Source organism: Corapipo altera, unplaced genomic scaffold (genome assembly GCF_003945725.1).
Source record: "Corapipo altera isolate COAL_440 unplaced genomic scaffold, ASM394572v1 75, whole genome shotgun sequence".
Taxonomy (NCBI): domain Eukaryota; kingdom Metazoa; phylum Chordata; class Aves; order Passeriformes; family Pipridae; genus Corapipo; species Corapipo altera.
This window is the reverse complement of record NW_020884887.1, coordinates 13509271-13532855: the sequence shown is the minus strand read 5'-3', so window position 1 is coordinate 13532855 and position 23585 is coordinate 13509271. Positions and strand designations below refer to the sequence as shown.

Here is a 23585-nt window from a genome sequence, read left to right as displayed (position 1 = left end):
ACTGAAGAGAGGGAAGATGATTGTCTTTAAATCAATGTTTAATGATGTGTTATTAGGAGAAAAGACTTCCTCCAGCAGATGTTTACATGTTGAGGATGGAGGGAGCTTCCCAGCCTGCCTGTCTGGGATGACAGGGAGACCCCCGGTGTCCCACTGCTCTTGCAGATGGTCTTGATGTCCCCAGCACTGGGGCACAGCTCACTCAGCACCAGGAGAGGTGTTGCCCAGGTCTTTGAGAGGGTGCTGAGGAAACTCCTCTGGGATGTTGAAGTGTTGCAAGGAGGGATGCTGGACTAGAGGATCCCCAGTGGTCCCTTCCAACTGTATCCAGTCTGGGATTCTGATTCTGTGATGGTTTGCAAATTATTTGAGTCATGACTACGAGCAGGTGAATAGGGCAAATGTTGAGAACATCCTGCCCACGTTCAGCATAGGTGAGGGCTGGCAGGCTCCTTCCTCCGTAAAGATTGGGTGTGGATGCTGGAATATCCCCCAGCTCAGGCATCTCTTTCTGGAGGACAAGCTCAGAGTGATCCCCCTGTTAGAGGGGATCCAAAAAGCTCTGGAGAGGCAAACAACTGGTCAAAGAGCCCCCAGCAGAGGAGTGGGGCTGTCTGTGGCCTCTGGGCTGCATGGCAAATTATCCACAGATTCCACCCCTCCTCTCCTAGGACACAGTCCTTGCTGCATGAGTGTTATGGGCTGGAAGCTGGACTGAGCTACTCAGTCAGACTGAGACACCTCTGAACAGGCACTAACAGCAAGCTCCAGGCACTAGAAAAATATATGTAGCTTTGGGGCAAGATGTAGGAGTGAACTTTGAGATGTGGTGCCTAAAATAAGGTGGAATCAGAAGCTAAAATAAGGTGGAAATAGAGGATGTGAATAAAAATCTTTCTGTAGGTGCTTAAGTCACGTTATTTCCTTTGCACTTGATCCAGAGATGGATTAATTAGTCTCAGTGTCTATTTATTCAGCTTCCGGAATAAAAGGTGGTTGTGGCAAAGCTTCTCCCCCAGAGGTGGATGCAGATGCCAATTTGTGCCCAAAAGACACTGAGGAGTGTGCAGTGCTGCTGGGGGTTGGGAGGGAAAGGCACCTCATCACCAGGTGACCCTGCTGCTGCCAACCAAGCCAGCACCAAATCATCTCCAAGACAAGCCAGCTTCCAAAAGTATTGTTTCCACAGCCAAGTTCATATTTTGTGTGATGGTGGCACAGGTTGTTCCTACACAAACAGAAGAACACTTTGCAATTGCTTTCTTAAATCATCAAAACATTAATTAAAAGAATGTCTCTGTATTTCTAAATATAGTGAAAAAATTACTCTCCAAGCTCACCCATTCCTTTATTTTCAGCCTTCCCTACTAGTCCATCCCGGGAATAGTGTCTGAAAGGCCACAGTGCTTCTTTGGGAGAAACTGGGATGTTTGGAACATGACTGGATTGTAACATTTCTAAACTTCCCAGAAGAGGCAAACTTTAAAGGGATGAGCTTATTTCTATGCACGCACATTTGTTTTGGAGCCAAATGGAAAGGAGAGCTCAGAAAAAGAAATGACAGATTGTTTGGAAAATATTGTCCTTCCCAAGACAGACCTAACCATACAGGGGGGAAGGGAGTTAATAATGAAATTTTCCCTTTATATCTGAGCCCAGCAGCCCTCCCATCCACTCCGCTGGGAGGTTTGTGTGAGTCAGGCCTGCAAGATCATCCATTCAGGCTAATGTTTCCAGCACTTCAGTCCCCTCCCTGCTTCACTCCTATTCCCCACTGAAAGAAGTCCACGTCTCAGATTTATGGGAAGAGCAGTGGAGTGGGACCCTGAGCTGTCCCTGTCCACAGCCCAACACTGCTCATGAAAAAGTCATCCATTGCGAAGGAAAAGGCAGAGCAGCTCCTTAAAAAACGTATCCATGAGTTTATGCAAGGAAAATTAATTATGAGGACTGAGAGAAGTCCTTTCTGCCCGACCTCCTGGTGTGACTCCAGCAAAGTCATATGATGTTTATGTACCTGCAAAGAACCACCCCAACCTCCCACCAGGATGTGGGCAGGTTAAGGCAGGAAAAGGTGTTGGACAAATGGAAAAAGCTGTACAAGAGCAGAGTTCATTGGCATTTTGATCATGGTTACTAAAGCCTGCTGTAGCTGCACTGGATTGATAATGCTGGACCTGAATTCTTTGTGGACAAAATGAGGGGTGCACCACTGCCTTGCTGGTTAGGTGGAAGCACAGCAAACACTTGTTGTGGCAAGGGAATCCTTTCACTCCTTTTAAATCACCGAATTTATCATCACTGCCATCTTTAAGTAATAAACACAGGGATATTTACGCATCCCCAAATGGTGACAGTTATGCAAGAACAGAAGGAGCTGCAGCAGTTGTGTGCGTCAGCAATTAGCAGGGCCTTGAAAGACGTTGGGAAAGAGGTTTCTTTTGTGCGTGTGGTTTTGTTTATTCCCTGGTGACATGCTGCTAACAAGCTGCAAACCGAGGATCACCCACAACAAACGGAAACAAACAAACAAAGTTTTGTAGAGGGTGGTAATACTTAGGCTAATTCTCTTTAAAAAATAATTATAGCCCTGTTTGGGACAACTGGGAAGGCCACATTTACTCCAATAAAACTGCTTGTTATTCTTCAGGACTTACATTTGGAGATGTTTCCTTACATGATGTAGATGTTAATGGGAGTAGATGTCCATCAATGAAATATTGATGTATTTCTTTGCACTTGCAGGATTCTGAGGCTTGTGGTCAGCTGTTTATTTGCCAGTTAAATCACAACATATTTAATGACTTTCTAGAGATCTGCCTGAGGAGTAACTGCCAAAGAACAGAATCTTGGGGATTCGGGCATTAGTGAAAAGTTACTTAAGGTCTAGACATGGATCCAAGTATCTCTACTGCAATTTATTCCATGAATTACAGATTTTGGGGAAAGTGATAAATGGCCCATATACCCTCAAACTAACACACGTGCTCTCACAAGGTAGTTGTCACATCTGACTCCAAATATTCTGTTGTGCTCAGTATAATTCATCTGTGCTTTGACAGCAGAGCAGTTCTCAGCTCAGGCACTGTGTGAATGTAACACTGGATCTGAATGTGCCATGAATTAGACCTTGGCATCTCCTCAAACCAGCTTCTTAGACCTTGGCAGGAAAAAACCCCATCCGGGTATAATACAGATGTAGATACTCCAGTCTACCTTCAGTTGAGAAGCATTTAGCTTTGGTCATAACAGGGTCAGAGCTACTTACAGGTAAATTTGTGCTCACTCCTGAAGAGGTGGCTGAGGGCAGAGCTGTGCACTGCATATACCTGTCACCGGGTATGTACTTTATTGCTCCCTCTTCCCCAGGGATTGGCTTTGGGCCAAGGTGAGAGGCAGGAGAGGGGACTTTGGCCCAGCCAGTCTTCATTCCTGATGTTAAATAGTCCTATGGAACAAGATTTTCTTAGAGCCAGGACTGCCTCCTCTCCAGCCCCATGGGACCTTCTCTGTCTTGTGTTATTACTGCTGTATCTATCAAGATTAATGACTTCCAAAGCTGTTCTAAAACTATTTAAGTGCCTGATGATCCATCTGAAACTCATCTCCATTCTGTGCACAGGTCCCAGACATTAATATTTAGAGGTGACCACGCTGGCTTGTGGTGGAAATGATGTAAATACACGTTCCTTGGCAGGAGCTCTGCATCGGACAGAGCCTTCTGGCAGCAGACACAGGGCCTCATACAAATGAAAACTGATGGCTTGATATTTTGTTACATTTTTCCCACCAGAGTTATTACCTTCTAATTGCAGGGATGGATTAAACGGAAGAGTGGGCTCGTTCTGGGAGAGGCTGCCATGTGTTAGCCTCGAGGTGTCCCCCGGGGGAGCAGGGGCCAGGGGGATCCCCTCCTGTCCCCAATCTCTGCCCTGGCTGTGCTGAGCACCAGCACATCACACCACCACTGGATGAAGCTGGGGTAAAAAACACAGGCTGGTGTTGTTAGAGGTGGAATTTCTGATGGAATTTTTACACTTTCTGTGTGGTTCCAGGGAGGATACAACCAACTCTGCACTAATTTCTCCATATGCATCTCATTACTCGTGGATCCACCACATGAAGCCATATTTAGATGATCTTTTAATTGCCAAACCTGTCCCCTAGGTCTGCTGAATTCAGTGAGCAGGGAGGAGATGTGCCTTCCAGAGAGAACCTGAGAGTGGCCAGTGGAGCTGATGTGACAAAACATCATTTTCCATGTCTCCATATATTTTACAGCAGAGCGAGGCACTGGGGTGAGGATGCTCGAGGTGGATTTGGTAGTTGCACATGTAAACACCTGTTGGATCCTGTTGGATACCTAAAGCTTTCCATCTTGTGAGCTTCCTCAAAGAACTCTCCTGTGCACTCTCAGTGCTACCCCTGCCATCCCACCCTGGCTGTCCTCACGTGCCAGAGGACGTCATCCTGCCAAAGATCACAGAATCATGGAATGATTTGGGTTGGCAGTTAAAGACCATCTAGTTCCATCTAGTTTGACTGCAAATATTTGGTGCTTAGAAAGCAGATCCATCTGTGTAGGTTACAAACACCTTTAGCATTTTTGCTCTCCCAGGGGGAACATGCACAGAAGAAGACTAACCTGGAGCTCTCCCAGTGACTGGGCTGACCACAACATAATCAGCAAAACTAGTTGTAAGGTTAAAATGAAACACCTGCATGGAAAGTGTTTGCAGGAGAGAAGCACTCTTTTTGCCTGGGAGTGAGAGAATTAAAGGTATTCATCTAGCTCAGTGAAATACCGTGAGATCTATGGGTGGGAAGTGCTAAGTATTACAATTATTATTTACTATATATTAATATTTGTTATTCAGGAGGATTTGTGTGTGGAGGGAACTTGGAGGATCTGGTCTGGCTCTGTGTGTGCTGGGGCTCTCGAGGGATTTTTTTAGTGTCTACCACAATTATAGATGAGGACTGAGTGAAACCTTGTGGTTTTACTCTACAAAACATTAAATTCAGTGACTGCCCATGTTTTCAGGAAAAAAAATAAGTGAAAGAAAAAACTTTCAGAATGTATTTGAATGATATTTCAATGCTATGGCTGGAGTGAAGTATTTTAAAAAAGGGATCACATGTGGCTGTTTGGAGAACTATAGGCTGAGGCTCCTGGTTGTAAGACCAAGCACTGTGCTGGAGGGTGCCAGGTGTTTTCATCCTCCTCTGTTTCCCCCAGCTTGCAGAGAAATCCCATTTGCAAGTCCTCTTCACAGAGGTGTTTTTGCCTCTGTGTTGCTCACAGTGCTTGGTATTTTGTGCAAAGATGTACCTGGCTGCAGCTTTTCTTGCTTCACCTTTTGGTACCTGCAAAGGAGAAGAGCAGAACAGCACTTCCCTGTGGACTTAGAGGAGCTGGATTTTGAAAGTCAACACATCTTTCTGTATGAACTGCAAAAATTAACAAGAAACATTTAAGGTGTGTTTGTACAATTGCTTACTGTACCTCTTCAGATTAGTGAGTGCATTTAGATGTTTAGTTTTAAAAACCAGAGTTTATTCTGCTTCATTCTTAAGTAAACACTGGAAGTTCAGATCCTCCAGACCGGATAAGACCTCTGGTTCCTCAGGTCTGGCATTCTGCCTCTGGCAGTGACTCACATCTGATAGTGGGAGAGGTGCAGTGGGATGTGTGTGCTGGGATGTGGGGACCAGCTGGGCACTGTGTGCTCCAGTCCTGTCCCTCCTGAGCAGCAAAGCCTTTGGTTTCACATTGTGCCATCTTCATTAGTGTTAAAACACCCAGAAGTGGTAGATATGTCTCTTCACAAGAGCCTCATTGGCTTCATCAACAGTGCCTGCAGAACGTGGTTCTTTCACACCAGCACTCTGCCATGAAACCTCCAGAGGTTTCTGCTCTTGCATCCCACCATGTCCCTGCTTGGCTCCTCCCTGCTGTGTTGGGATCCTGGGCCATGGCTCACACACATAGAAATTGCTGGTATTAAAGCCTGCAGGTGGGAAAAGCATTCCCCAGGTTCACTTCAGCGTTTATAAGAGCTCCTCCCAGTGCTACGGTGCGACCGAGCCAAGCTGTGGTTTGTTTTCTTTAAACTTCAACCCTTACTTGACATATAATAACTCTAAACTGCACTACAAGCCAAGATTACAAGGTATAACATGAGGTGAAACAGTATATGGGAAATCAGGATGCATGAAAGATTTTGCACAAAGGAAGTAACCCACTGTACATAAACTGGGGAGTTGCTCAGGGCAAACCTTTAGGATTTGATGGATTATTATCCCTGAGATCCAGTGTTAAAGAGTGTTTATTTATTATAGCTCCCTAGTCCTCCTCCTCCTCCCATGTCCCAGCCTTGGGGCTCTGAAAGACTCAGAAATCCCCCTCTTCCCTGACTGCCTCACCCCTGATGTTCAGCACCCGGGGATCTCCATTTGATGCCCGAGCTCAGACCTGTGCTGCTCTCCTGCTGTCCACTGTTAATGAACGGGAGAAACACGGTGCAACTGCGAAGGTTCAGCACTCCTGTCCTCAGGAAACATGTGCTTCCATCCTTTCATCCCCTGTGCCCTCATGTCCCAGCCCTGCCACCCTGCTGAGGGATTGTACCTGATGCTTTTCACAAGAGCTGTGGAAGGTGATACTGTTCTAGTTCTGTCACCTGATGCTGCTGCTGAGCATTCCCAGTCCCCTAATTACAGATGTAAATGCAGTGAGTCAGATCTCAATGGATGGCTCTTCCCTGATGCCTTCCTCGTTTGGGTGACTGACTCTTCCTCATTAAGGCTGAATGGAAACTCTCCTATGAAAATGACTGGAAATCCTGTTTTCTGGACAGGTACAGATTTTGTGGAGTACAAAAGCTTCCTAGATTTGACTGAAGGAGTAGTTTGATGTTAAATTGAGGCCAGTCCAGATCTGTCTCATGGCAAATGAGAGAGCAAAAGAACAAGGGTATTTGTTGTGAGCTTCCATTCCCTATTTTCCAGCACTTCTTTTGGGTCAATTTGTTTTAAATGTATACATTTCATGCTATCTAACTGCAAATTTAAAACAAATGCAAAATAAACCAGCTCCCTTTTTTTTTTTTTTTTTTTAAACCAAGTTGTTTTTGTTTTGATTGAAATTTGGGAGAAATGACTGTGCCCTAAAGGCAAGAGGTGTGACCAGCAGAGCAGGGAGCATCCCTAATCCACTGTCTGCAGTGACACTTCTGGCAGGGCTGGGAACTGGGAGGCTCTTTTGTCTCTGACAAAAGGAGCATCATGTTCAAAGCATGTATTACTTGATAAGTTATTCCTCCTGTAGAGATGGAAAGGAAATAACCTTGGAGGCCAGAGACAGAAATTACATTATCCATTATGCCTGGCAGCACATAACCCAGGCTTTAGTCATGGGTAGTTGTAACCATCTGAAGTGCTGTGCTCCTGTGGCTTCCCTGGAAGGATTATTCAGCAGCCTGACCCATTTCATTGTTGGGAAATATTCTCCTTGTATTCAGCCTAAACCCTTCCTTTCTTAATCTCATCCCATTACTCTTAGTTATGCCCCCTGTACAACTGCAGATAATTCCTCTCCCTCCTTGATGTTTACAGCCTCCAGATACTTGTAGGCTGCTCTGTCCTCTTCGCTGTCCCCCAGCTGAGCAATATTTACTTGGCCTTATTATCCTCTCCTTAGAACTCAAACCATGCTTTCCACCCCAGCTGCCTTACTGTGGTCCTCTGCTTCCCTCCAAACATCTTTCCAGTCCCTTCCCTGCCAGTGTTCTGCCATGAGGGACTCTGACTGGCATGCTCCTAGCAGAGCTGGGTGGGCAGGGCTGTCTCTGTGGGGTGTCCTTCAGGACACACACAGGTCCCCATGCCCTGGTGTGGCTGTCATTGCTGCTCCTCTCCCACCTCCTGCAGCTTCTTGGACCAAGCTGTGTTTTCAGCCTGCTTTGCCTTTCTTCTTCCAGATCCTTCCTTGGCTCCTCTCCTTCATCCCAGGGAAAAGGGAGCCAGAAACCAACTCTTCCCCCTTCCCTAGGCAGCAGGACTCACCGAGCTGCTGCAGAGATAACATCTTGCCATGGCTTTCATTTTCTTGCGTCTTTTTTTAACCGGGAGCAGAAGTTAAACCCCAATGGCTATTTGTAGGATTATTAGGGTCAAAGCTGATGGTGGGGGAAGACTCCCAGGGTGTCTGCAGTCAGAGAATCACCTGCCCAGCAGTGCTCCCTCGGGAGCCCTCCCGCAGTTTGCCCCCGGGCTCGGTGGCGGTGGGAAGGTGCTGTGAGGTGCCGTGTCCCCCTTCCCAGCACTCAGCTCCCATCACCCATGGGCAGCCCTGAAACCCGAAACGCCTCCTTCCAGCCCAGGGCAGGCTGGCTGCTAATTCCTCCCAGTGTAAATTCCCACCCGGAGCTGTTTTCCGACGGCGGGCGACGGGGGCTGCCCGGCCACTACAAATTAGAGCGCTGAGTGGCAGCTCTCGCAGGGATGCTGCTCCCTCCTCCTGACACACTGGGCTGCCTCAGGCTGCAGGCTCTTGATCATCGTGGCATGTTCCCTTCGGTGTCCTGCCGTTAATTATTTCTGTGTTGGGTTGCAGTATCATCTTCCCCTGACCAGCAGCGCCTGCAGCAACGACAAGAGCAAAGCCAGCAGGTGACTGGGAGCCCTGGGTGGTGGCTGTGGGGCAGCTGGTTCCGTGCAAGACCTTTCCCTCCTGGATTGCTGTGCCAATCTCAGCAGCAGGATTTTTGCCTTCCTCCTTCTCCGGCATGTGAGTAGGATCCAGATGCACCTTATCAGTGACAGGAGAGACGTGCTGGGGCAGGCAGATGCTCAAGGGCAAGGTCACATATTGAGCTCCTGTGGATGATGCTCTCTGTCCTCCAGCAAGTCTCTGTAGGTGAGATTGTTGTGTTTTGCATGAAGGCAGTGGGGAGCTGGGTTGGAAGGGAAGATTGAGCCCTGGCTCAGAGCAGCAGTGGCCATCTCACACTCAGAATCACCCTGGTCATGACTGCAGGGCATTGACCTTCCTCCTAGAGCAGAAATCCGGCAAGATCAGATTGTGTTGGAGTCCTCTGGTCCAACTAAATCAGCCTGGAGGGACTCAATGCAAACCACCACTTGCACATCGTTAAGGAGCAGCTAATGCCTGTGGTCAGTGTGCTGGAGAGGAGCTCCCTCCAGGAGAATCCATCCCTCCTGTCAGCACCTCCTCCCGAGGCAGGTGGTTACAAATACACAGCTCCTTCGAGATGGAGTGGCCAACCTCCCCTCCAGCAGAGGAGTCAGCTCTGCTTTGGGTGGTGGTGACACTGCTTGTTGCGTTAAACACCCGTGTGAACCCCAGACAAGGTGTGCCCTCGGCAAGCCCCGTTTCATGGCTTTCCTTCCCTAACCCCTCCAGCGAGGGCAGGAGCTCCCTGCAAGCCTGTTCCTGCTGAAACACCCACCCAGGGCTGTGCACAGGGGCAGGGCACGGGGGAGGGCACTGCCAGGGGCATCAGGTGGGTATAGCTGCCTGGGTTCAGTCTTGTGGTGGTACAGGGGTGGAAGAGGAGGCTCCCAGCTGGACACGGTGCGTTGCTCCTTCCTGTCATGCAGCCAGCCCATGGCAGAGCTGTGGGCACAACGGGCACAGCTGGGCACAGCCTGGCCAGTGACTCAGGCAGCTCTGCTGTCAGGCCAGAAAGCATTTACCCTTCAAAATACACTTTGAATAGCACGAAACTGGCACCTCCTTATAATTATGAAGTTGGGGAGTTCTGTTGACAGAGTGAGTCAGGCTGCCTCGTGCTTTGTGAAGGTGGTTGCCCATGTTATGTACACACATGTTCAAGCTCATGACAGGTGGGAAGGACGACTGTCACGCTTTCCTTTCCCTGATTTTAGCAAATTAACATTATTAAGAATACACACAAGTCAATTCACTGATTTGGGAAGTGTAACTTCGTATACTTCTGTCTACATTTGCTATAAACCCATGTATTTTAACATGTTTGTTATTTTGCTTGTTTCAGGTTTATGGTTTGGAAAGCAGCAGCCATTGGCAGCTATTGATCCTCTCTGTTTTGTGTATCTTGGCCTGACTAAATTTGAGACTTAATTACTGCTTTTCTCTTTTGCAGGAAAATATTTCAATTTCTTGTGGGCAGCGTTATTGACACCAGGCAGTATTGTAAAGAAAATGGTTCAGTGTTGCTTGTGTCCTGTTCTTCCAAAGGTTTTGCTTGGCTGCATGTTTGTACAGCAGAATACTTTCTGCTGTTCTTCCTTGTACCTATTCTTTCAGTGAATACCGTTTCACTGTGATCTGACAAGCTCATACTGCTCCAGTGCAACAACTTGTCCATACATATTGTGGTGTTGTGTGAAAGAGCTCCCTCATTATTTCAGCACAGTGTGTATCTCCAGCATTTGTCAAGGCTTGTTTGATTCAAACGTGTTTGTCTTATCAGAGGGGAAAAAAACCCAACCAACCAACCCTTTAGAACTGTCAATGGGGACAATTAATAATGTTAAAAAAACAAGAAGGAGAATAGTGCACCCTAAGGAATGCCTGGCTGTTATGGCACCAATGAGGAAATCAGGTGTTGGAGCCAATTTGGAAATGAGCTCTGTGTCCCAGGCTCACTGCAAGCCCCAAATAGGGAGTGTCCAAATGGCTGGAAGCATCAGGGATGTGAAAGCTCCTGGGTGTCCTCCCTCAGGGACCAACACTGGTCCAGGCAGGACTAAGGTCACCCCTGCCCCTTGTCCAGGCAAGTGGATGGCTGAGAAGTGTGCACTTCTCCTTAGTGCCATTTCTGTATGATGGAATTATTAAATGAACTTTTAAATCATTAGTCAGCAAAAACTTAAAATTTCAGTGAAAAATCTCGAACAGTATTAAAAAAATCCTCGTGGCCTCCAGCTCCATGACTATTTGGAAGACATTAATCATTTAATAGTTATAGTATTCCTTACTCTAAATTTACAGCCAAAAGTAGCTAAGAAGCTGGATTTCATGCTTGTTGACCATTTTGTTTTTCATGCTGACAGGTGGATCAGAGATAAGAATTTCAAGGCTTTTACCTACAAGGCTTGGCTCACATCTCTAATACTAATTTATACTGACATGGCCTCATTCCCATCACTGATGTCATAGAAGTTAACACAGGTGTCAGTTCTGCTCCACAAAACTTCCATGGAGCTCTGGTAAGGTGAGGAGGATGTGTCAATCTTCTGTGGTGGTTTTACACCTGCAAAGCCCCCAGATTCAGTTGCTCTCCAGGGTGAGTGTGTGGACTGTCACTTCTTGCCTTTTTTGCCTCAGGAGCCCATCAGTAAAATGAATGTCACTGTATTCCATTTCAAAATGCTCTGCACTAGCTGTTGTAGGGGTTGTTGGTAGCTGTCAAGAGTTGTTCCAGGCAGCTCTTATATCAGATTAATTTCATTTTCAGATGATAAAAGGATACATCTTTTTATTTCTCAGGATACACTTTAATTTCTTGTTGTTTTATTCCACCCCCTGCCATGCCCCATATCTGAGCTGTCCCAGTGAACAATATCAGCTCTCACATCAGAGGATTTAAATACTTGTACAAGGCAATGTGAACAGCAGAAGGGAAGTGAGATGACTTTACTATTGCTGGGAAAAAGCAGGTCAGTGTCTTTTGTTTAACACTTGCTTTGCTCTTGCCATTCAGTGCAAAATCAAAATTCCCCTTCCATGTGAATTTGCAGCTTAGTGTAACTCTTGGTGTTTTGGAGGAACAGAAACGCAAATTTTGCTTTTGCTTAAATCAGAAAACTGATAAAAATTTATAAAGCTTGGCCAGTATGATCTGATGAGTGTTTAGAAGTGCAGAGGGAAGTTGAACACCCTTGACTTGCAATCTTTTTTGGACTTTTTACCTGTGGACTTCTGTGGAATTCCTCACTTGCTCTGCTCTGTGCTGTGTGGGAGCTCACAGGGTCCCTCTGAAGATAATGGGTCCCTTTGTTTGCAAGACAGAGGGAGAGCAAGACCCCAAGGAGAAAACAAAGATCAGCCTGTGAGTATTATGCTTCTTAATCATGAAAGAGATTAAAATATCTTGAACCAGATATTGCCATAGCATGGGGTGCAAGCATGTGCACGGCTTCTTTTGAGCCTCTCTTTCTTTTCCTTCCTTCGCCAGCAAAGATTCCTGGCAGTGGGATGCAGGGCTGTTTGTACTACTGATGTGGTGCTCTTCTACTCTTACTAAATGGAGCAGAGCAATTCCCACTGCTCCCAACCTGGATTGTGTTGCCAGCACTCAGTTCACTTGGAAAGCATTGGTCTTACTGCACACGTTCAGCACACACTCTTTGAAGTGGTTTCCAGCACTCTCCATAGAAAGAAGGGGGAAAGATAATGTTCCTGTGGAAATTTTGGATAGAGCTGAGCATAACCTTGGTGTCCAGGCTGACATTCAAGATCTTCAAGGCTGTATGTTTTGCTGCTCTTTTCAGCAGCTCCAAGACAACAGACCAAGGCAAGGACAGTCTAAGGTAGTTAGATTAGTCCTCATTTCCAAGTACACCTGCACACCCTGGTCCGTCTTTTCATCCCTGTTTTTCTTATTGCCCTCAATGTGTGCAGAGACCTCTGTGAAAGCAACACCTGCTTTTATTCCTTTTCTACCATTTCATTCCATTAAGTGCATTCTTTCCTGAAATGCTCTGTGACGGCACAATTCCAAACCCTGACACACTGGGGTTTTACTGGGTTCTTTGCACGTGCTCCTGGCAATGATCCACAACCCCTAATTATGACTGCTAGCAGAGGGTCAGTATAACTGAGCTCACAACTTGAGCCCCAGAGCTGGTCTTCCTGCCTGGAACCATGATTTCATGACATTTTCAAGTAGGCTTGGCTGCCAAGGCTTTGTGCTTCTCCAAGGTGAGGCTGGTCCCCATTTCCCCACGACCACTCCCTTGGGAGAGCCACCAGGTCCACAAGACCCAGCCTAGACTAAACCAAATGAAGCATGAGGAAAAAATAGGGAGTTCATTCACATTTTTCCTCAGAGTCTGGGACATGACCTGGAAAAAAGGTACCCCAGGGAGGCTGAGCATCCCTCTTGCAGGGTGGTGGCAGAGCCCAGGGCACGCTGGCTGGGATCAGCTCCCACGCTGCAGCATTAGGCGCCAGTGCTGGATTACTCAACCCTCCTTTTTGATAACGAGCCTGAAAATTTTCCACTGTGCCCCATGTGTGCTGCAGTGCTGGTAGGGAGCACAGTGTCACTGACTATTGTATCAGAGCTTCCTGAATCTTTCAGGAGTTCTGGGTATTTGGGCTGATACCCTGAGGAGCATTTCCATCCCTGTTGCTGCTTTTTGGTCCTGCAGTGTTGCTGCTGAATCCTTTTCCAGTTCAGGTCTCTGTTTACAGGGAAATAACTTGCAATTGCCCCTTGCTTCCTCCTGAGTCACCCCTTGTGAGCTTTGAGTTTTATGGGAAACATGAGCAACTGCCATAAAATCTCAATCTCCTCTGTCCCCAAATGGCATCGTGGATGCAGTACATTGCACATCCTCTTGGATCTTTGGAGCTGTGAGGTGATTTGTGTCCTATCTTCAGAGACACCTCCATCAGCTTCACCTTCCTTGGGAGGTTTGAATAGCCGAGGCTGTCAGGCTCTCATGGAGGATGGCCCAGGTTTGGAAGGCACTGTTCTCAAGTTCAACAGAGCCTCAGGCCAGGCTCTGCTTTGGAGGCTTAATTCCCTTTCCCACTAGACCATCTGATTACAAAGAACCGTGACTGAATGTTGTATGTCGAAATCCATAATCCCCTGCAAATTGTTTAAAGTCTTGTCCATTGAACTGCAGACCTTTATCAGACAACAATTTATGGGATTCCGTGCCTGGCAAATGCAAATATAATATGTGCTGTGACATGTTTTGGTGTCAGATTCTCTGTATTATTGGATAATATTATATAGTTCCAGGCTCACGTGAACAATAACCCCAATTAAAACGTGATCCTTGCCAAAAAGTATAAATAAATCTGTTTTAGGCAGCTCAAGTATTTCCTCGTCAAGCTATTTTATTTTTTAAGCCCCCATTTTTATTTTACAAGTTGCTCTTCTCAGCATCAATCCGTGAGCAGCACACTGTGAGCATCACAGGCTCTCCTTTCATTTTGCTCTAAAAGGCAAATGGGGAACAGCACTTCCATGGCCAAAAAACCTTGTGCTGGATGACGTGAATCAAAAATTGTAAAGTTGCCTCACATTGAGAAAGAGATTTTCTGTCCTTTTTTCCTTTTTACTGAGGTTAACTTTGCTGCACTGGGAAAGATGTGTAGTCTGGGAAAGACATGTAGTCTGTGCAGAGGGTTGTGGTGCAGATACCCTCGAGCAAGACCTACACAAGCAAACAGCAAGTCAAAGGCAGCGAAGATGGACAGCGTGTTGCTGCTCCAAATGAGTTATCCCAGGCTCAGGGCTGCATTTGGTACCCAAAATACTCAGAGCTTCTGGTACCCAAACAATGTGCTTTGGGCAGTGGGATATATTTTACAGAGGCATCAGCTTGCTTGGTGCAAACTCACAGATCTCAAACAAAGTAGTTAATTTTCTTTTTCAGTGGAGATGTGCTGAGATGCTTAAAATAACGTTTGCAGCCATTAGGCTGTGCTCAAAAGTGGTGCAGATCTTGGGGGTTTGCTTGGAATGGGATTGTGCTAAGTATAAGGATTTACTGCTTTCCTCACAGTTGGATGCTATATTTTATTCTACCAGTAAATAATGAAGGCAGAAGAATCGCAGTTTAAAATCTTAGAGAAATTTGTTTCTTAACTTCTTACTGGGTGGCTGGACTTGGGGAAAAAACTTATTCCTTGCCTAGGTAGTTAAAAGGTGTGCAGTGAATGAACATTTCTAGTCATTTCTGTTTGAAGAGGTGGTTCACATAAGCATTTCCATGAACTTCATCCTCATCTGGAGAAAAACACAACTAGGAGGTGAAAACAAAGAAGAAAAAAGGGGTCAAACATGCTGCAATATAACTTGGGGCAGCTCTGGTTCAACATGAGAGAAACTGGAGTGAGTTAAAATGTGTAGTGTGGTGGTGAGGCTCTGTGTGTGGGGAAGATGTAAAGTCCAGCAGGATTGTATCTCTGCAGGGAAATCCCACCACTGCAGAGATGGCATCACTTTCCTCTCCATGTTCCCCAAACCTGTTGTGATCCTGAAGGATCAGAGGCCTGGCTGGGACTTTTTTTTCCTTACTGTGCACTCAAGTAATTCTTAGCTCTTCACTTGGGGTCCTGCAGGCTGGGGAGGGTATATTTTTAAATGGTGTTAGTGGAAATTTTGATTCAGGGCTTTCTGAAATCCCTGGAACTGAAGGCTTGAAGTCCAGGCTGCTGCACCGTTTCCCTGGACACGTCTTCTTTTTTCTGCCTGGAAACTTTATACCAGTGGAATTAGGGGATTTTACATATTTATCCAGGATTTCCAGCATCTGGTGTGTGGCTGGAGCAGTAGCCCTGCCACTGACATAGACCCCGTGTGCTCCCACATGGCTGTGCAGCCTGGGGCATCCCAATCCCATCCCCGGGTGAGCTGTGTGTGCCCATCCACCACGGGAGCCATGTGGGTGACCTAAAGCTTGCCAGGAGCACGTGCTACAAAGCACAGAGCTCATTTTGGGCAGCTCCACACCGATAAAAGAAGTTGCTGTTGGATCAGAGCCTGAGCTCAGCTGTCCTGGTGGAAATCAGGAGCGATGCTGCTCCGAGGGATGTAGTTTATCCATGAGAAAGAAAGACTCAGCTGTGGGAGTGTGTCATGCAGCAGAGTGACTGAGGGCACTAATGGCATGGGAATGGCTGGTTCTTTTATTCTCTAACCCATCATTTGTTGTAACAACCCACAAAGTGCTTTGCTCTCAGGTAAATTCTCCAAGAGAAGTGGTTTCCCCGTTTGCCTCTGGACAGTAGCTCGGTCTGAGGGAGCTAAACCCAACCAATCAATGAGGGATAAGAAGAAAACCGGTTTTAAGAGAACTGATGATAAATTTACACCAGACTTGGCAGAAGCCTGTGATGTTGGATCCAACCAAAAATTGGCTCCATGGAGTTTCCTTAGCTCTTTGGCTCTGTCCTCATGAACTGATTTCAGCCTCAGTCAGAGAAGGTGGAAGGATTTCCAGCACTTCCCTCTGCTCTGCTCCTCCCATGACCCATCCCTTGGTCCTGCTGGCACCTCATGGCATGTGACAGGGGAGGTGCTGTGAGCATCGGTGGGGTGGAAAACCCAAGCCCTCTGTTTATGTGTAAATAAAGTCTTCTCTTTCTGAAGTATTTTATTTTTTTTCCCCCGTTTGCCAGGTTTCTTTAATGCATTTTCTTGACGCATTTCCAAGTTGCACGAGAAAGAAAGGAAGCATGAGAAGAATGAGGAAGCATGAGAAAAATGTTGTTTAAATGCATCTAGGCATTTTTGTTTGTCAAAACTCTGTTCACTCTGTAAATTTGACAACGATTTCAATAAAGTTTTTATAAAACTGAAATAGAGAAACATGAAGCTTTTCATCCAATATGTCCAACACAATGAATAAACTGGAACAACTGAGTTTTACCCTTTTTTTTTTTCTCAAAGTAGTGTTGAAAATATTGTGAAGGGACAGTGAAAAATTGTGGTTTAAGGTTGTTTATACTTTGAGCTAAGGAAAAGTAAGAAGCGAGGTAGTTTTTATATAATTTCAACTTCCAGGAGAGCTTTCTGTGTAAAAAAAATTATCCCATTCCCATGGTTCCATGAAGGGCCATTCATTAACTTTTTGGGGGAGATGAACAAAATCCAGAGAGCTTTGCTAAATATGGGAACCGACAACTAACACACTATTTAGGAGAGACAATAGAAATCTTTTTGATGAGGTAAATCTGACCAGAGATCAACTTTGTTCAGGATATTTTCTAATAGGAAAGAAGCAGTGGGGTAATCCAGATCCCTTTGAAAATTTATTGCTGTGCTCAGGAATTCCTCGTACATCCCAGGACTGGGAATCTGAGCAGCAGGCTGCTGTGGCAAGTAAAAAAATAAATGGTGTTATCTTGATAGCCAGATAACACAGTATCTGCTCACATAAAGTCATTTGGAGAATATTGTTTGTGAAAACCTCTTTGCTTTGGATCCATTCCTTCTCCTTTCCGTTTTCTGATAAAAAATCCTAAACACCAAGCAGTTAAAGGCTGCCATAAAACTGAGAAGAAACACTGACACTGGTGCTTTATCATGCTCCATCTGGGAGGCGAGCCAGCTCTTCCTACTTCAAGTTTATTTCTCCTACTCTGCTTTACCTCAGATAATGTCTCATAAACAGTTAAGAGGGTCATTTGTAAATGTCTTGGAATGGTTATTGCTCTCATCATAGGCTTTGGATCTTCGTGCTTTCAGTTAGTGAACATCAAGGTAAAAATCAAAACAAATTCCCCAGCCCAGGGAAATGACTGTTTGGGAATTTCTTCTGTTCCTAGGACAGAAAAGTTGCTATTTTTCTCCACCTTGTTTTTAAATTGTAAGCTTCATCTCTCATATTAAGTGAGACTTGCTTGCTTTCCAAGCTTGGTATATGACTGAATTTCTGCTAAACCAAGGACTAGAATACCTAAACCAAGAGCTCAGATGGAGCATTTTGACAGAATATGGTCCCAAAAAAGTGGGTTACTGAGCAGCAAAGTCTTGGGGGGTGGGGGGGTGTGCAAACTGCTTATTTCAACCAACCCTGGATACATTCTACCCAACCATTTGTCCTAGCTTTGTTAAATGAATTAAACCCCTGGTAGCCAGCAGCAGCAGCATGTGCTGGGAGGGCACTGAGAGCTGCTTTCTCCTTCTCCTCATTTGTGCCTTGCTCATTAGTACTCCTTTCTTTTTGGGAAAAGAAAGACCCCTGCCTGCAGGCATTACCTGGGTGCTTGCAGAACCCTGTTCCAAGGGCAGTGGGTATGTGATATATCTTAATATATCACCACATATTTATGCCCTGGCTCTGTCCATCAGCACATGACTCCCATGGTTGGGGGTGCCCCTGGAGCCTCACAAACCAGGCTCTGCAGTGCCCCAGTCATGGCATGCAGGGCAGTGGCAAGGAGCTTATAATGTACAACTTATAATGTGCAAAACAAGCATCTCTGTGCCCTGCTCTGAGCAGAAGCAGCAATAAGGGCTCCATCCCACACTGCTGTGTGTGTCAGGCCTTGCTGTGAAAAATGGCTGTTTGGCTAATTTCTTGGGACTGTGTTTGAAGAGGCAGCTGTGTAAAAAGACATTTACAATAATCTTTCATGTTCTCCAAAGGAAAAGAATCCACCTGTGTAATCTTTTAAGTTAAGCTTCCCTCAGGTCTTGTTTAATGTTATGAAAATGGCAGCTCATATAATTTTATTATCTGAGCTAAATATGATTCCTTCTCTGTCTTCCAGCTATTTCTCCTAATCCGTATCAATAAAACTACAAGGATATAATGATTTTATAGGCTGCTGCTTCTTCATCTTCTTTCTTGTATTACTTCAAGTGTATTCTCTTCAAGTAAACCAATTAATCTCACAATTAGAAACCCAAAGCAACATTATGCAACCCATACAGCTACATCAGTCAGGAGTGCAGAAGCAGAGATGACCAGATATTTACTTGTGATGTCCTAGTTCTCAAAGGATTTGTCAGGAAACAACAAAGAGAAGAATATGTTGAACTGGGAGAGGAAATGAGGTTTCCTTGTAAGTTTGATTTGGATTATTTAAGGATGGGCTGTTTGGAGAAGTTCTGCTCTGAGCATCTCTGCTGTTCTCTGGCTGTAAGACAAGGAAAGATAATTTCCCTGGATTTATTGTGTACAAAGAGTGTGGTAGGGTGGTGGTCTAAAGCTTTGGAGGAAGCCGCATCTGACCAGAGAAATCAAACTGCAGGAGGTGCAACAAATTAGAAATTGTTATTTTCTGCCAATCCCAAGGAACTCATAACTGCTTTGAATAATGAGATGCAAGGCTGGGGCTTGTAGACTCAAACCTCATCTCTTTGCCTTGAGCAAAATGGGTATCTTCTGTGTCTTGACCCTCCATAAGACAGGAGTGATGAGAGACACCTACTTCAAGCAACGTCTGAGATTCCAGCTGATGTTTTTAGTGTGCCCTGCAGCGATCACTAAGTAATTATTATGCACTAATTTTTTTTTCAGCCCAAGCCTGTAGTTCCTGCTCACTCAGGGGTAATTTTAGACTGCTGCAGTCAGTGTGGTATCATGGCTGAAGCTGGTCTGAGTGGAGGTATCGTGGTCTGAGCTTTAGCGAGGCAAAAATCTCTTCTTGTGCAGCACAATATATGTCATTGTAGGCAGAGTGTATTAGTTATCCTTTCATACATGGAAAATAAATGACCGTAAAGCTCCTCAAGTCACACTGTCTGTATCAATTGTCCGTGTCTGCAGAGATTCCAATACTGGATGTCAGTGATTTAAAAACAAAATTAAATGCTCCAACTAATTATAGTTCTGTGCACATTAAGTTACCTCTGAGTATTTGCAGCTGTCAGGTTCAAATATTTCTAATAACTGTGGCTGTGACATTTGTTCAACAGATGAGGTAAGAATAAAAGATAAAGGGGCAACAGCCTGGGTTGAGGAATGGAAAGGAGATTGATGCCATGAGCACTGTAACACAAGTTTGAAGGTAGACTTGAATGCACCAGATTTTGCAACTAAAATTATGCAGCAGGTGGTAACGCTGGAGACCAACAGGGAGAAAACACTGTGTGGAGGAAATGTTGAGAAATATGTGTTACTCCAAGCCCAGAACTGAGGAGGCTGAATGTCAAGGTTTCTCTCAGGATGGTTTTAAGGTCCTGGAGCAGCTCATGTCATTTCTGTTGTGTTTTCCCATGGAAGGAGGGCAGCACTGTGCAGATGGTTGTCTTACTCTAAAATGCATAAGGACCAAATCCTCTGTGCAGAAGCCTTCACCTCTGGGCTTCCCTGCAGCACAACCTGGTGCTTGTGTCTGCTTCACCCTGCACCAGTCCTGCATTTCCCTTCCCTTTTCTGCACAGGTCTTCACTCTTTCCAAGCTGTACTTGGAGGTTTCAGGCCTGGAACACCCTGTCTGTATCTCACATAGCTAACTTTTCTCTTTTTTCCCCCTTCCAAATAATTTTTTACACATTTCTGTCCTCAACCCCTTCAACATGCTGTGTGTAAGACACGAGATAACAACAGCAATATAGTTTTTCAAAGACTTCCACTGAGAATTCCCATCATGACATTGCTGACAGGAGATACCTTAAAGAGAAAGCACTGTAAGGAATAACACGTTTGGTTTTTTTGGTTTTTTTTTGGTGGTGGGAGGAGTGGAAGGAGGAAAGATTAGTAGACTATTCTCAATGTGTACGACTCAGAACTGTGATCTTTGCTGTAGAATCCAACTGTGCAGATCTATCAAGTTCAGCCATGCTGGGGTATGCCACACAGGTGGATGGTTTAATCTTGACAGTTGAGCTTCCAAATGAAAGGAGACAGAAAAAATGAGATGAAAAAAAAACATGCTAAAACCTGTTCAGCTCCCAGCCAGGCTTCGGAGCCGTGCTGCTGGATAACACTGCTGCTCGTGGAACAAAGGCTATGGGTGGCTCTTTCAGCCCCTGGTACTGTACTGGTTTTTCTAGAGCAATTGTAAAATAGCAAGTACCCTCCCACCTCACAAAATAAAGGAGGTGGGGTGCAGTTCTGCTCTGATGAGGGAGAAGCAGCAACCTGGATATGTCCTTGCAGAGCTTACCCTGAAATGCAGCTGAGATCCCTGAGCAGACCGTGTGTTTCACAGGGGAATGATGACACCTAAAAATCTGTTCATTTAGGACCGGGTCTTCCAAACTCCACATCCTGCATCCACAGAGTCCCTATTTCATTTAAATAGGACAAAACATCCAGTTCTCAGCAGGAATATTTCAGAGCTGCCTTGCTCACCCACCAGCTTCACACCCTGCTGCCTCTGGAACGCGGCAGGTTTGGGTGCACGTTGCATCTCTGCTGCAAACTTCCAGATGCATGGGCAGAGCTAGCATGGCTTGGGTTAGCATTAAAAAAGGGAAATGTTAATGAAATGCTTAAGCACATACCTATGACACAATCTGAAACAGGTGGATGTGGAGCCATTGAAGGGCTCATGCTTCACTCAAACCATATGTGAAACTCCTGTTGCCATCCTAGGAGCAATGATCAAGGGCAGGAGATGGCTGTTAGTGAGCATGATTTAAAACTGACTTTAGAAAGAGTAATTTATGCTCTGGAGCCTCCTCAGATGTGTACCCAGTAGGAAATTCTGTAGCTACACCTGTTTACACATCTTTCGGCTCTCTGAGATGCTAATGAGAAACCCAGCCCTCACTGCACGGGGAGAGACTGTAACAATTACTGAGCCCCAGAAAGAAAATGGGTCTCACTGACTGATTTATCAGCAGGCTTTCTTGGAGGACAGATAATTCATGCCAGGAGTTTTGAGGGGCCACCAGGCTGCACTCAGGTTTTGCTGGACAAGGCTGGAGACTGCATCCAACAGCACTGGTAACACAGTGCTCTGGAGCCAGGGACCGTCCAAGACAAAGCTCCCTTTCACCTCTTTTCGTTTTTGCTTGCAACTACATTTTTAAATATCCATCTGCCCTTCATGTTTGTGAAGACTTTTAAACTTTGATGGGGTTTCAGATGGTGTCACTCCTGTTGGGAAGCATTCTTCATTCTTGGCAACACGTGCACTTGATGGCCTCACACTGCACCAAGATTCACTGGGGGCTCAGCATCTGTTTGACATCCCCCTGCCCTGACCCCTGGCCATTAGTGCTGCTTGTTAATGAAGGTAGAGAGAAACCAGTGTCCCTGGACTCGGGATGCATGCAGGAGCAGGAGACCACCTCATCACACCCAGTCCCCAATGGTGCCCCTCCAGCTGCAGGAGTGGAGCATCCCGCAGGAGTGTGTTGGCTCTCTGGAGAGACCTTCCCTCACCAGATGTTGAGAGAGGGGCTTCCTTTGGCCATGGTCACCCTCTAGGAAACCACAGAACTGTGGCAACTATTCCACAGGACAGAAATAAGGCTGAGTTAGACAACCTGTCCTCTTCCTAAAATCCCCAGGAACTTTCTCCTCCAAAGCCTCACAATCTCCCCAGCAAGCTTCCCCAGAAAAGTGAGGAATGGGGGAAAAGCAGAGACAGTCTTTGAAGAGCTAGTGAAAACCTGCAGTTGTCAGAGATGCCCAAAACTGGGGCTGGATCACGGGGTGGCACCAGAACTCCTCTGCACAGCAGTAGGTGTCTGCACCTCTTCATACCTCGGGAGTTTGGGCTGGGAGTGGTGGGAGTGAGGAAAACCCTCGGGGAGCTTGCAGGATCAAATGGTTGTTTAAGCACTAGTCATTATAATTTTGTTTGTGAAGCATCCCTTTACTTTGTTAAAGATACATAAAACATGGTAAAAGATGAATAAGGCTCAGTGCAAATGGCCTTGCATGTTTAAGAAACCGCTCCTGCAGTTTTGGGGTGTGATTCCGTGGTGCAAATACACTCCCATCAAAGCCACTTGTAGACTCCAACGCCAGTCTCATCATTCCTCTTCCTAAAATCAGATTGCAAACCAGCAACAAGACTTCTGCTTAATTATAGCCTGAGGAGCGATGTTTGGGCCGGGACTCACATCAGATTTCACACTGATAGACGAGGAGTACATGTGCTGATACCATCTGCAGGTTGGGCACAGCTCAGCTCTCAGGGGTGCACACCATGGTGAGGAGCCACCCTGCCACACCATGTCCCTGGCAGGTCCCCTGGGCTCAGTGGGACCCACGCTGGGACCAGTGAGTACATTTCTTTGCTGAGCCAAACACAGCTTTCCGTCATGCAGCCTTGTGCTTGCCCCTCCTCTCATCCCTGAAAGCCTTGGGAGTGGGAAGACTCCTTTTTCTCTTTGCATAAGCAGGACATAAATTCAAAGGGTTCTGCTGAATATTTGTTAAGATGCATATTTATGTGCAAAACCCTCCCTACCCCTCAGAAACCGTTTAGTTAAAAGAGGATAAAGATGATTTACTTATGCCTTAGGGCTGTTGCTATTTAAACACTATACATTTATGTCTATTTACTCTGGTATTTACTAAAAAAGCATAGTTAAATTAGCAGTCACTGCCTCTCCTAAACTGTTTCTGAAGGCTCTTACAGCACTTCTTTAAGAGAACGAACTCAGGGATGAACAAACCACGTCATTCTGGCTGTAGGACAGTGAAAGCAAACGTCCTTTTCCAGTGGCCACAGGGAAAGAAAATGATGTCTAAGGATTCCTCAGTGTGACAAACTGCTTATTTTGGTGAAAACCCCAGCTTTGCAAACTGCATTGTCACCACACGCTCTCTGCAGCATCCCTGGGATGCTTTGCTCTGTCACCCAGGTTCACATGCAGGTTCCTGCTGTTCCATGAGCTCCATAAATGGTGCATAGGAGCCAAAATCCCCAGGATTCTCCCCCTTTGAGCTTGCCAAGGTTCTTTTTTCTGCTCAGGGGT

General features: G+C 45.8%; 1 long non-coding RNA gene across 1 annotated transcript; it reads left to right on the top strand.

Annotated features, from left to right (window-relative positions):
- The first annotated feature begins 11208 nt into the window (after positions 1-11208).
- Positions 11209-16551, top strand: LOC113947258. Its single transcript, XR_003527664.1, has 4 exons — positions 11209-11294; positions 11555-11667; positions 11979-12059; positions 16373-16551. It is a non-coding gene; the product is annotated as an uncharacterized LOC113947258 (long non-coding RNA).
- The last annotated feature ends 7034 nt before the right edge of the window (positions 16552-23585 follow it).